Here is a 12,667-nt window from a genome sequence, read left to right on the forward strand (position 1 = left end):
TGATTTTTTAAATTTATATTTAATAACAATGATTGACAATTGTAAGATTAAATCAAGAAAATTTTATGCAATTATTAAATTTATATTTTGATTAACGATACGTTTATTTTATTAACTTGATTAGGAGGACAATTAATTGAATATTCTTATACAAAGAGAATTATTTTTTATTATTATATTTCATATATTTTCTATCAAAAATTATGAGATATAATTTACTATCTGAATAGTCAAAATTATGCACTCATAATTTCTAATAAAAATTGTAAAAAATTCGATCGATTCAATTTTTGGCAATTTTATTCTAAGCAAATCTAATAATTACACCAGAATTATATATTTTATTTGATTTTTTAAATTTATATTTAATACTAATAATTGACAATTATAAGATTGAATCAAGAAAATTTTATCCATTTAATAAATTTATATTTTGATTAACGATACATTTATTTTATTAACTTGATTACGAGTACAATTAATTGAAAATACTCATACAAAGAGAATTATTTTCATTATTATATTTCATATATTTTCTATCAAATCCAAGATTTAATAAATGATGAGACATTATTTACTCTAATATGAATAAATAAAAATTTCAATTTTCTTTCAGAAGAATGAATAAATTACTTGAATAGTCAAAATTATGCACTCATAATTTCTAATAAAAATTGTAAAAAATTCGATCGACTCAATTTTTGGCAATTTTATTCTAAGCAAATCCAATAATTACACCAGAATTATATTTTTCATTTGAATATTCTATTTTTACGAGCAATTCTAAACAAATTTGGAGCTTCAATATGATTTATTTTAATTTTATATTTAATATCAATAATTATAAGATTAAATCAAGAAAATTTTATCCATTTAATAAATTTATATTCTGATTAACGATACATTTATTTTATTAAGATGATTTCGAGGACAATTAATTGAATATTCTTATAGAAAGAGAATTATTTTTTATTATTATATTTCATATATTTTATATCAAAAATTATGAGATATTATTTACTTCAATATGAATAAATAAAAAGTTCAATTTTCTATAAGAAAATGAATAAACTACCCAAATAATTTCAAATAAAAATTGTAAAAGATTCACTCGACCTAATTTTTCAAAATTCACTTGAAAATTTCTTTGCTTATCGTTTTAGTATCTCTGCTACAAATACACTATAATTATCGTTAGTTTCTAGCGTTAATTTTCCGGGAGTAACGGTTCCCAAAGTCTCCTTTTCCCTGTAAGCGTCTGTTTTTTTACGGTTGTTTAATATATCCAGTTTTTGCGACCTCACAGGAAGGGAACCAGGTGGTCCCAAAGTGTTAAGGTTAAACTTTCTTCAATCTGGAACAGTGATACGCCGGATTTATATCGGCGAAAATGATAATCAAGATGAGGTGTTCGATAGAGGGAGGAAAGGCGGGGCAAAAAATCGGTTTCGGCGGAGTTCGACTTATCTGGTCGTTGTTTTTTCTTAGATTGGGCCTGGGACCAACGATTGGAAAGTATTTAACGCCTCGTGCATCGTTATATCGGGGGACCCCCTACAGTTTCTACTCATCTTCCACCGGATACTCGATGTTTCGTCGGAGATTCTATTGTTTTCTTGATCGACTTTCTCATAATCGTTTGCAATCGGTACCGTTAATAATTCTGTCAAGTTTCTACGGAGGAAACGTAAATCGATCGGGAAAACGGTTCTGGAACCTTCGAGACACTCTCAAATTGCTCGACGAGTAAAAGATGGAATAATGTATTGCGTTGATGCAAAATTAACGATTCGTTGTATGTTAGTTTATTCGACAGAAAAAAATATAAAAATATATTCCAAATATTTTCAATAGATTACTCACTTTTTAGAAATTATTTTGATACTGCTATTAATGAAATAATTGAACTAAAATCACAAAAGATGGAATAATGTATTGGGTTGATGCAAAATTAACGATTTTTTTGTATGGTAGTTTATTCGACAGAAAAAAATATATTTCAAATATTTTTAATAGATTATTCACTTTTTAGAAATTATCTTGATACTCCTATTAATTAATTAAATAATTGGAATAAAATTATAAAAGCTAGAATGATGCAAAATTAAGGATTTTTTTGTATGGTAGTGTATTCGACAGAAAAAAATATATTTTAAATATTTTTAATAGATTATTCACTATTTAGAAATTGTCTTGATACTCCTATTGATTAATTAAATGATTAAAATAAAATTATAAAAGCTAGAATGATGCAAAATTAAGGATTTTTTTGTATGGTAGTGCATTTAACAGGAAAAAATATATTTTAAACATTTTTAATAGATTATTCACTTTTTAGAAATTATTTTGATACTGGTATTAATGAAATAATTGAACTAAAATCACAAAAGATAGAATAATGTATTGGGTTGATGCAAAATTAACGATTCGTTGTAAGTTAGTTTATTCGACAGAAAAAAATATAAAAATATATTCGAAACATTTTTAATAGATTACTCACTTTTTAGAAATTATTTTGATACTGGTATTAATGAAATAATTGAACTAAAATCACAAAAGATAGAATAATGTATTGGGTTGATGCAAAATTAACGATTCGTTGTATGTTAGTTTATTCGACAGAAAAAAATATAAAAATATATTCTAAATATTTTTAATAGATTACTCACTTTTTAGAAATTATTTTGATACTGGTATTAATGAAATAATTGAACTAAAATCACAAAAGATAGAATAATGTATTGGGTTGATGCAAAATTAACGATTCGTTGTAAGTTAGTTTATTCGACAGAAAAAAATATAAAAATATATTCCAAATATTTTTAATAGATTACTCATTTTTTAGAAATTATTTTGATACTGGTATTAATGAAATAATTGAACTAAAATCACAAAAGATGGAATAATGTATTGGGTTGATGCAAAATTAACGATTTTTTTGTATGGTAGTGTATTGGACAGAAAAATATATATTTTAAATATTTTTAATAGATTATTCACTTTTTAGAAATTGTCTTGATACTCCTATTGATTAATTAAATAATTGGAATAAAATTATAAAAGCTAGAATGATGTATTGGGTTGATGCAAAATTAACGATTCGTTGTATGTTAGTTTATTCGACAGAAAAAAATATAAAAATATATTCCAAATATTTTTAATAGATTACTCACTTTTTAGAAATTATTTTGATACTGGTATTAATGAAATAATTGAACTAAAATCACAAAAGATGGAATAATGTATTATTGGGTTGATGCAAAATTAAGGATTTTTTTGTATGTTAGTTTATTCGATAGAAAAAAATATAAAAATACATTACAAACATTTTTAATGGATTATTCACTTTTTATAAATTATTTTGATACTGCTATTAATGAAATAATTTTCAGGTTATACCAGGATATGCAAAATCAATTAAAATTATGAATTTTTAATATCTAAATTTGTAGCTAATTAGAAACTGATTAACTTTCGTCTGAAATATTTTTTAATCGTACTATTTAGGGGTTGAAACAACCCTCTACAAAGCTCCCATTTAATTAATTCTCTCAATAAAAATATGAATTAGCTTGCAGAAGCCTACTTATAAATATGAATAATTTCTAGATTAATTTTCAAATGAAACGTTTTCTTGGAATCTTGGAATAACGTGGAACAATTTTTTCATTAAATTCCATTATTTTCTCCGAAATTTATTTTTCATTATTCTCTACATATTCTCTAATTATTGAACGAATAATAAACTTCTGTTTGTCGAGAGAAATTGAATTTCATCCCCTAATGAAAATTAAAACTTTTATATTTGAGATTGAATCTCCCTAAAATAATTAAATTTCAATTTAGATGCAATGTGACAAACTATCGTTCTAATTAAATTTCATCCCCCAATGAAAATTAAAATTTTTATATTTGAGATTGAATCTCCCAAATATAATTAAATTTCATTTGGGCTGCAATATAACAAACTATCGTTAAAAATATATCGTTATAATTAAATTTCATCCCCCAATGAAAATTAAAATTTTTACATTTGCGATTGAATCTCCCTAAAATAATTAAATTTCATTTGGGTTGCAATATAGCAAACTATCGTTCTAATTAAGTTTCATCCCCCAATGAAAATTCAAATTTTTATATTTGAGATTGAATCCCCTTAAAATAATTAAATTTTATTTAAATGCAATGTAACAAACTATCGTTCTAATTAAATTTCATCCCCCAATGAAAATTCAAATTGTTACATTTGAGATTGAATCTCCCTAAAATAAATAAATTTCATCCCCCAAAGAAAATTAAAATTTTTACACTTGAGATTGAATCCCCTAAAATAATTAAATTTTGTTTAGATGCAATGTAACAAACTATCGTTCTAATTAAATTTCATCACCCAATGAAAATTCAAATTTGTACATTTGAGATTGAATCTCCCTAAAATAAATAAATTTCATCCCCCAAAGAAAATTAAAATTTTTACATTTGAGATTGAATCCCCTAAAATAATTAAATTTTGTTTAGATGCAATGTAACAAACTATCGTTCTAATTAAATTTCATCCCCCAATGAAAATTCAAATTTGTACATTTGAGATCGAATCTCCCTAAAATAATTTAATTTCATTTGGGTTGCAATATAACAAACTATCGTTCTAATTAAGTTTCATCCCCCAATGAAAATTAAAATTCTTACATTTGCGATTGAATCTCCCTAAAATAATTAAATTTCATTTGGGTTGCAATATAGCAAACTATCGTTCTAATTAAGTTTCATCCCCCAATGAAAATTCAAATTTTTATATTTGAGATTGAATCCCCTTAAAATAATTAAATTTTATTTAAATGCAATGTAACAAACTATCGTTCTAATTAAATTTCATCTCCCAATGAAAATTAAAGTTTTTACATTTGAGATTGAATCTCCCTAAAACAATTAAATTTCATCCCCCAATGAAAATTAAAATTTTTACATTTTAGATTGAATCTCTCCAAAATAATTAAATTTCATCCCCCAAAGAAAATTGAAATTTTTACATTTGAGATAGAATCTCCCTAAAATAATTAAATTTCATTTAAGCTGCAATGTAACAAACTATCGTTAAAAATATATCGTTATAAATATCTTTTAGACGCAACGTAACAAACTATCGTTACAATTTCCAGTTTAATTACTCCCCAAGTGCAAGTGTATTTCATTTAATAACAGCATCGACAGTATCCCGTGCAAGCAACCATGTATTATCATAAACTGTTTCCCCCTGAAAAGCGATGCGACCAAAGTAGAATTTAACGAGGCCAGGTAAACCAACGCGTTAAGATGGTTTTCCCGCAACAAAGGTTGCGCTGAAAAAAGAGGGGGGGGAAAAGGGAAGAAGGACAGAACATTCACGCCCAGAGTCCCTCCCCCCTCTCTGCTTGCAGTCAGTACTAGCAACGAAATGAAAGGAAAGGCATGGTAATTGAAGTTAAACGAGATAGCCAGCCATTCATGAGTTACGGGATCGTGACAATGAAGCTCGCTCTTCGTTCAACGGTTGCCTCTGGCGACAGACAATAGCTCTGCTGGAGTTTATACCGTGTCGAGGAGTAATGCTGCAACACCGTGGTCGTCGTTTCCTACGAGAATGACGCGAACTCTGCGTGAACTGGGCCCTGTTTCGTTCACAAAATCCTTCCCTGGTCCTCGATTCATCCTTCTGTTCTCGGCCTTGCTCCTGCGTTCCTTTCCCAAACACACGATTCACCCAAGGATCGATACGTGTCAAAATCAGTCGAAAAAGGGGGGTCAAACTTGCCTCGTTTAGGAGAAAATTGACCCTGAAAATTTGGAGATAACCCAAGTTTATTATTCTGAGGTTATTAAAACCCACATTACCGTATAAAAATGACTCCCAGATGCGTTTCTTCGTAAAATAACGACTCCATTATAGCGAGTCATTGCAAACGTGACGTTTATCGTCGCCCAGCCCAGATAATCATCGCGTTCATAACCTAAATCACTGATGTCCCTATCTCGCCAGCAGTTGCCTGGTTCATTCGTGGTTAGATTTTATCCCCGATTCCTGGGGATCCTCCAGGACCATCATTGTTTACCTCAGCTTTGTCTTCCGTTCGAGGGAAGATGGCGGCAGTCGACTCTATCTCGACATCAGAGTCCAACTACCCAGTAAAAACTAGGCCTCGTTATCTTCCACCATCTTTATCGTTTCGTGGAAGACGTGCAAAAGTGCACGAAATTAATAATTGTTTTAATAATCGCAAGGTATTCATGGAGAATTTAAATTTTCGAGAAACTGTAGAACGCAATATAGAAATTATTATATTTAAATTAATAGAAATGTTCAGTCTAACGGCCGGAAGTCGCCCTGAAAAGCATCCCCCCGGCGTCCATAGAATGGGGGATCGTGACAGAGGACGATTTTATGAGCGATCGTCGCGGGCGGTCGTTCCTTTCCACTTTGATTCAATTTTAGCGGTCGCAGCGGTGAGTTTTCCGGTCGAAAGGGGGGTTCGTTTGGTGGTTCCACGTTTTACGAATTCGCCACGAGGATCGTGGGTGGTCGTGGCGGAGGGCTTCCTCGAGAATTCCTCTCCTTTCGGGTGGAATTCGACGCGCGATCGCGAAAGATCCCCGCGCGAGATACGATCGCGACGCTGACGATCGACGGGATCGCCCTAGGCGAGCCTCACCGGTCGTTTCGCTGCTACCAAGGCATTTACGGCCGACATACCGATGAAAATATCTGCCCCCACGGTTCGTCGACCGACTTAATTGCGAGATATCTCGCTAAAAATTAATTTAATATCCAGAAAATGAGAGGAACTCTCGTATAACAGTGTTGTAATTAAAGTTTTTAATCTTTTCTTCGTAAAGAATTGAAAGAACTGAATCTATTTCTAAAGATACCTCACGCGGTCAAATTTACTTCTAAATCTAGCGTTAATAGTTTTAATTGTCAGATTAAAATGTGGTGAGAGTGTTATCAATGTATTGGCGAGATTCTCGCGATGAAAACGAGTACAAACACGACACTATTCAGACGATTATTAATTTCACATGATTGAGAAGTTTTCGAAAATAGTTTAAGTAAGTCAAAATGTGGTGAGAGTGTTATCAATCTATTGGCGAGATTCTCCTGAGAAAAACGAGTACAAACACGACACTATTCAGACGATTTTTAATTTCACATGATTGAGAAGTTTTCGAAAATAGTTTGAGTAAGTCAAAATGTGGTAAGAGTATCATCAATGTATTGGCGAGATTCTCGCGATGAAAACGAGTACAAACACGACACTATTCAGACGATTTTTAATTTCACATGATTGAGAAGTTTTCGAAAATAGTTTAAGTAAGTCAAAATGTGGTGAGAGTGTTATCAATGTATTGGCGAGATTCTCCCGATGAAAATGAGTACAAACACAACACTGTTCAGACGATTTTTAATTTCACATGATTGAGAATTTTTCGAAAATAGTTTGAGTAAGTCAAAATGTAATGAAAGTATCATCAATGTATTGGCGAGATTCTCCCGATTCAAACGAGTACAAACACGATATCATTCGGACGATTTTTAATTTTACATAATTGAGAATTTTTCGAAAATAGTTTGAGTAAGTCAAAATGTAATGAAAGTATCATCAATGTATTGACGAGATTTTCCCGATTCAAACGAGTACAAACACGATATCATTCAGACGATTTTTAATTTCACATGATTGAGAAGTTTTTGAAAATAGTTTGAGTAAGTCAAAATATAATGAGAGTGTTATCAATGTATTGGTAAGATTCTCCCGATTCAAACGAGTACAAACACGATATCATTCAGACGATTTTTAATTTTACATGATTGAGAAGTTTTCGAAAATAGTTTGAGTAAGTCAAAATGTAATGAAAGTATCATCAATGTATTGGCGAGATTCTCCCGATTCAAACGAGTACAAACACGATATCATTCAGACGATTTTTAATTTCACATGATTGAGAATTTTTTGAAAATAGTTTGAGTAAGTCAAAATGTAATGAGAGTGTTATCAATGTATTGGTAAGATTCTCCCGATTCAAACGAGTACAAACACGACACTATTCAGACGATTTTTAATTTCACATAATTCAGAATTTTTAAAAAATAGTTTGATTCAGTGAAAATTAAAAATAATCCGAATGGTGCCGTGTTTGTACTCATTTTCATCGGGAGAATCTCGCCAATACACTCATGATACTCTCGTTACATTTCAATCTGACCAGCAACTTTTCAGTAAAAATTAAATTCTAGCATTCAAAATTATTAACCCTAGATTTCAAAGTCAATCGCAAAATGACAATTTATCAAAAATTGAAGTTGTAAGAAGAATATTTAGAAGAAATAAATAATTCTTTTATAATATTTTACTTGGTTTTACGTAATTTTGTTTGGATAAAATTCAGTAATTATTCAAAGAGCTTCGGTGCGTGCAATGTTATAGTTTTGGTGGCAGTGTGGGAAGTGGAATTCGGTTTTAATTATTCGAGGGAGCGTGTCAGTTATTGCGCGTGCACGCGTTTACGCTGACGCTGAAGCGTGATTGTAAAAGGGCGAAGAGGAGGACTGAACCCGCAGCAGGGAAGAGCGAACGACGCGGAATATATTATAGACTCGTTCCTTCCGACCTGGCACTCGGTTAAAATCTCGCTTTCGAGATAAACGATGAGTAAAATGCTGCTGAAACGGACTTGAATAAATTACAGACGCGTCGTAATTAACATATCATCTCTTGTAAACTCCGTTCGCGTGCGTCTTTCCGGGAAAATTTATTATTTCCACTGTCGAGACGCCACTGGAGGGACGTCTGATAATCGTTGATGGGGAAAACTATGACCAATTAATAGCCACTGTGTCTCTTCACTCTCAAATATTTCATACAAATTATAATTGACGATTGCAAAATTGTAATTTCAATTATTTTGATTTTAAAAGAATATTTTCTAACTGTTTTAGAATATTTTTCTTAAACTATCGTGAATTATTATAGTCACTGTGTTCGTTTATTTATCAAATATTTCACGTAAATTATAATTGACGATTGCAGAATTGTAATTTCAATTATTTTCATTTTAAAAGAATATTTTCTAATTGCAATCAGTTTTAGAATATTTTTGTCTAAACTATCGTGAATTATTATAGTCACTGTGTTTCTTTATTTGTTAAATATTTCACGTAAATTATAATTGACGATTGCAGAATTGTAATTTCAATTATTTTGATTTTAAAAGAATATTTTCTAACTGCAATCAGTTTTAGAATATTTTTGTCTAAACTATCGTGAATTATTATAGTCACTGTGTTTCTTTATTTGTTAAATATTTCACGTGAATTATAATTGACGATTGCAAAATTGTAATTTCAATTATTTTCATTTTAAAAGAATAATTTCTAACTACAGTCAGTTTTAGAATATTTTTTTTACACTATCGTGAATTATTATAGTCACTGTGTTTGTTTATTTATCAAATATTTCAAGTAAATTATAATTGACGATTGCAAAATTGTAATTTCAATTATTTTGATTTTAAAAGAATATTTTCTAACTGCAATCAGTTTTAGAATATTTTTTTTAAAACTATCGTGAATTATTATAGTCACTGTGTTTGTTTATTTGTTAAATATTTCACGTAAATTATAATTGACGATTACAGAATTGTAATTTCAATTATTTAGATTTTAAAAGAATATTTTCTAATTGCAATCAGTTTTGGAATATTTTTTTTAAACTATCGTGAATTATTATAGTCACTGTGTTTATTTATTTATCAAATATTTCAAGTAAATTATAATTGACGACTGCAAAATTGTAATTTCAATTATTTTGATTTTAAAAGAATATTTTCTAACTGCAATCAGTTTTAGAATATTTTTTTTTAAACTATCGTGAATTATTATAGTCACTGTGTTCGTTTATTTGTTAAATATTTCACGTAAATTATAATTGACGATTACAGAATTGTAATTTCAATTATTTAGATTTTAAAAGAATATTTTCTAATTGCAATCAGTTTTAGAATATTTTGTCTAAACTATTGTGAATTGTCACTGTGCTTGTTTATTTATGAAATATTTCAAGTAAATTATAATTGACGATTACAGAATTGTAATTTCAATTATTTTGTTTTTAAAAGAATATTTTCTAACTGTTTTAGAATATTTTTTTCTAAACTACCTTGAATTAATGTAGCCAGTGTGTTTGGTTATTTAAACTCTGAAAGAATATTTTCTAATTGCAATTAGTTTCATAATATGTGTATTACTTTCAAATATTTCGTGCAAATTAGAAGCATGACGGCAAAATTGCTCCGTCGATTGTTTTCATTTTAAAAGAATATTTTCTAATCGCAACTAGTTTCGTAATTTGCATTCTAAATACTACCGTGAATTAATAAACTATTCCTGTTCACTTTCAAATATTTCGAATTATATTGCCTCGAAAAATTGTTTTATCTCTGAAATAATATTTTCTAATTGCAACAGTTTCATAATATTCATTTTAAAAACTATCATCGACTAATACAGCTATAAAGAATATGTTTTAATTGCAACAAGTTTTGTAATATCTATTTTAAAGTCAAACGAAATAATAGTTAATGAAAACGTTGAACAGGATGAAGTGTTCGAAGCCACAAACGAGATACAAAATGGCGGCTGGCGTTTATTTTATATGGTTGGATTTTTAATGAAGGTGCCGCGGGTGGCGTAGAATTGAAAAAATGTTAACACAAGCGAAATTCAACTGAAATTATACGCGTGCTCCCTTCTTGCTGCAGCCTGATTTAACATGACAACTTTGCTTCGGGCTACATCTACATAATAAGCACACCCACAACACAGATAACCTAAAAAAAAAAATGAACGATTAAAATCCCTAAAAAACTTCACGACGAAGACTTGTTGTAACCTTAATTTTTCTTGCACGAGTCTTTTTTCTTTACTCGTAGATTCCTATTAATTTGGGAAGCTTTTAAGATCGAATTCAAAATGGCGGATATGTCTCCTCGAATTTAATTCCACAACGCACCTGAAATTAAATACAAAACTTCCATAAGAAGCATTTAAGAATTTAAAAAAAAGAAATCAACCTAGAAAATTTGTTGCCAACAATTTTAAAAATCGAACATTATAATTAGTCATAATTGAAATTAATTAAACATCAAAGCTAATCTAAAGAAAAAAAATGAACGATTAAAATGACTGAGAAATATTACGATGTTGCTATGCATAAGTTTTTCTTTTCGACGCGTGGAATTTTGTTAGTTACAAGCTTTTAAAACCAAATTTAAAATGGCGGGTGTATCCTTGAATTTAAGTTCTCAACGTTTGTTAATAAAAGTGTTAATAAATATCTAGCTTCAATGAGAAATTGGTAATGAAACAAGTATCAAAACTAACCTAAAAAAACGGACGATTAAAATGGCTGGAAAATATTATAACGAAGACGTTGTCACGTTCATTATTCGGTGCACAAATATTTTCTTCGACGCGTAGAATCCTATTAATTGGGAAGCTTTCAAAACCAAATTCAAAATGGCGGGTGTCTCCTTGAATTTAAGTTCTCAACGTGTGTTATTAAAAGTGTTAATAAATATCAAGCTTGAATGAGAAATTGGCTATACTTGTAATGAAACAAGTATCAAACCTAACCTAAAAAAACGAACGATTAAAATACCTGAAAATTTTACGATGTTGCTATGCACAAATTTTCTTTTTCAACGCGTTGAATCTTGTTAGTTACAAGCTTTTAGTATCAAATTCAAAATGGCGGATATGTAACTCCACAACACACCTAAAATTAAATACAAAGCTTCCATGAGGAGCATTTAAGAATTTAAAACAAGAGATCAACCCAGAAATTTTGTAATAAATATCAAAGCTAACCTAAAAAAAAAATGAACGATTAAAATGACCGAAAAATTACGATGTTGCTATGCACAAATTTTCTTTTTCAACGCGTTGAATATTGTTAGTTGCAAGCTTTTAAGATCAAAATCAAAATGGCGGTTATGTCTCCTCGAATTTAACTCTGCAATGCACCTGAAATTTAATACCAAGCTTCCATGAGAAGGATTTAAGAATTTGAAAAAGAAATCAGCCCAGAAAATTTGTTTCCAACAATTTTAAAAATCGAACATTATAGTTAGCCATAATTGAAATTGACCAAACCTCAAAACTAACCTAAAAAAAAGAACGAACGGAAATATTAGGATGTTGCTATGCACAAATTTTCTTTTTCAACTCGTAGAATATTGTTAGTTTCAAGCTTTTAGTATCAAATTCAAAATGGCGGGTATGTAACTCCACAACGCACCTAAAATTAAATACAAAGCTTCCATGAGAAGCATTTAGAATTTAAAACAAGAAATCAACCCAGAAATTTTGTTGCAAATATCAAAACTAACCTAAAAAAAAACGAACGATTAAAATGCCTGAAAATTTTACGATGTTGCTATGCACAAATTTTCTTTTTCAACGCGTTGAATCTTGTTAGTTTCAAGCTTTTAGTATCAAATTCAAAATGGCGGATATATAACTCCACAACACACCTGAAATTAAATACAAAACTTCCATAAGAAGCATTTAGAATTTAAACAAAGAAATCAACCTAGAAAATTTGTTGCCAACAATTTTAAAAATTGAACATTATAA

Source organism: Colletes latitarsis, chromosome 13, assembly GCF_051014445.1.
Source record: "Colletes latitarsis isolate SP2378_abdomen chromosome 13, iyColLati1, whole genome shotgun sequence".
Classification (NCBI taxonomy): Eukaryota; Metazoa; Arthropoda; class Insecta; order Hymenoptera; family Colletidae; genus Colletes; species Colletes latitarsis.